The sequence below is a fragment of the Zalophus californianus genome, chromosome 11, assembly GCF_009762305.2.
Source record: "Zalophus californianus isolate mZalCal1 chromosome 11, mZalCal1.pri.v2, whole genome shotgun sequence".
Classification (NCBI taxonomy): Eukaryota; Metazoa; Chordata; class Mammalia; order Carnivora; family Otariidae; genus Zalophus; species Zalophus californianus.
In genome coordinates, this window is record NC_045605.1 from 111,883,908 (window position 1) to 111,886,903 (window position 2,996).

Sequence of the window (2,996 nt, forward strand, 5' to 3'; positions counted from 1 at the left end):
AGGAGAGACCCCCCTCTGGGCCTTCTGGTGGCACATCTGGGGTTCTGGCTTGGGTCTAGGTTTCGGGAGATGAGCATGGGAGGGTTGGGGGCATCCTACCACCAGCCTTCACCAGCTTTGTCTTGGACACTGTCCCTCTCTCAACCCTTTGGATCTGCCCGCCGGGCACTCTCCTTGAACTTTAGAGACACGGGCTACTCCCCAGCTTTGGGCACCTGCTCCCTGGGCTCTCTTTTGCCCCCACTGTCCATGGGGAGGTTTTCAGATCTGGCCCTGATGTGTCCACCGAGCACCAGGCCTGCCCTCCCTCTGGCCCTGACATCTGACAAGACGCATGAGTAACAGCACCCCCCACACGTGTCCGCTGAGGCCGACTGCTCTTCTAAACACCCTTGTCTGATAGTTTATGAATTCCCAATGTGGTCCTTCTGCAGGGCCGGGGCATCCCCACTTCCCAGGTGGGGAAAGAGCCCGCCCAGGGTGGTGCCGGCAGTGGGGCCGGGCCTGCCTCCTGGTCCTCCACCCCCGAGGCTGTGTAGAAGGCAGGTGTACCCTGGAGAAGGTGGTGTTTAAGCTGAGACGGGTGGGGGCAGATGGTGCTGCCCCTGGGAGGCATGGGGCAGGGGATTCCAAGGTCAGAGGCTGCGTGTGGCGCAGAACCCAGGGGCAGAGGCAGCTGAGCCCCGAGCATGTGGCTGCAGGGGAGGCCCCAGCACGAGGTCTGATTTGACTCTGGCCGAGCTGTGGGGAACGGGGGGCCATCGGAAGGTTCTCAGCTGGGGTGGGTGGAGTTCACGTTGGGGGGTCTTGGAGGCTGCCAGGTGGAGGACTTATTGGAAGGGTGGGGTGTGTCCATGTGAGGGTCAGAGCCGCTCTGGGAGAGGGAGGAGCCAGGAAGTCTGGGCATCTGGGCAAGCCTGTAGGGATGCTCACGAGCCCACCATGGAGTTTGTCATGGGGTTGGGGGGGTGGCAGGTGGCCGGCGGGGCAGGCGGGGGCAAGGCCCCGGGCGGGTGGCAGGTCGCTCAGCAGGAAGAAGTAAGTGAGGCCGTGTGTTCTCGCTGAGGACAAGCCCCGTTGGTGAACCCACGAAGACCCAAGGGAATCCATGTGTCGCCCTGCTCAGGGTGTGTGACGTGGGCTGGGCTCGCGGGTCAGGTGTACCCCAGGTGCACGCCTCCTTTCTTCACTTGCAAATGACTCTCTAAGGATCCAGATGTTTCATGGGGCTGCCCCGGCTGGCCTGCACTCCATCTGGGTCCTGTGGCACGTGGAGGCAGTGGACGGGGCCACAGCCAGGGTCCAGGGTTTTGGAATGGTTTCTGGAGGTTATGGTTGTTTCTGAGCTGCCTGGGCAGAGCGGGGAGCCTCAGGCTATCTGGAGGGCTGGGCTCAGCTGGCTGTGGGGCCATGAAGAGCAGGAAGCCATAGGGTCAAGGGGAGGAAAACAGTGTCTGGCAGGGGCACGTGCCATAGATGCATGGGGCACTGCTGGGCCGTGGCCTGGAGCCAGCCTCGGGTGGCAGCCTCAGATAACAGCTCAGACCCCCAGCCGCTTGCATGGGCTCACACCGCTCAGTTCCTCCTGATGGGGTTCCAGCTGGGGGTGGCCACACACTGGCGAGGGCAGAGCCGTCTGTCCCGTGGGTGCCACTGCCCGGTTCGCCAGACCGGCCCAGGGCCCTCTGACAGCTGAGTCAACCCCGAGGGCTGGTTCCTCCTCAGCCTCAAATGCAAACCAGCCCCACTTTCCTGAACCCAGCCTGGGGCAGCCCAGGGTGTGCTGGAGGGCACGGGGCAGAGTGGAGGTGAGGGAGCCCAGCAGGCCAGGTCACTGGTGCAGAGAGGAGGCAGGAGGGCAAAGCCAAGGCTACCGAGGGTCTGCAGCTGGCTTCTGCCCTAGGTGCTGAAGTGAGCTGGAGCCTGAGAGGGGGCAGACAGCCCGCCACAGGCTGGGAGCGGCCCCTCCGGCCGGGTGTCACACCTAATTGCGATCCCGTACCTGGCTGGCAAGGTGGAGAGCTTGGGGAGGGGCTGGGTGTCTCGGGAAACCACCGGTGTATCCAGAGAGGCGTGAGTTCTCCCCGCGTGTCCCCAAGCCTTCAGGGTGGACCAGACGCCTGCCTTTCTCCACCCGGTGCCCGGTCTTTCTTCCACGCTTGGCTAGGCGTGGCTGCAGTGGGCAGGGCCAAGGCCAGCAGGATCGCCTTCCCCTCCGCCTGCAGCCAGCAGCATCCTCTCCGTCCCTGTCTGGCCGTGAACACAGCAGGGAGCCTCCCACCAGCTCCGTGCCGGGTCCCTCCTGCCGGCCCTGCACACCAGCCCGGGGCAAGGCTTCGCCATGCGTGAACAGAGGGCTAGAGCCATGTGCATCCCCCACCCGCCGTACCTGCACCTGCACGGAGAGCCCAAGGACTCCAACGCCCACAGTGTGGGGAGGGCACCTCTCGGGTGTCCACAGCAGGTCCAAGCCGGCCAAGTGGACGGTGTGAACTATGTCTGCCCTGGGGCCGGTGGCTTAGGGGAGGAGAGGCCTTGGCCAGGAGCTGTGACACAACCAGAACCGGGACCTAAGAGGCGGAAGCAGGGGTCCATGGTGAAGGCCTCCTAGGGCCAGCTGCCAGCTCGGGTCACCCCAGAAGCCCCGGGGGCCTGGTGGCCGACGATGAGGCAGGGAGGGTTCGCGATCGGCTCCATGCTTCAGGAAGGTGGTGCTGCTGGACGTGGGGGTGGTCTCAGTGGCATGGGAGGTGGGCTCCTGAGCCAGGAGGTGGGGGCCGGGGCGTGGCCGGAACTGGCAGGAGGCTGAGTGTCTGCAGCTGCAGACCTTCCAGAGCCAACTGTCCTCCTGTGCCTTGGTGGCCCTGTCTGCACAGTGGGCATCTCCCCATTGGTCCCTCGCGGGGCTGCTGTGAGTATGGGGAGCGTGGACCCCACAGGCACTGGGAACGCTGGCCGAGGAGGCAGCCCGGGCTGGGCTGGGCGTCGACACTCGG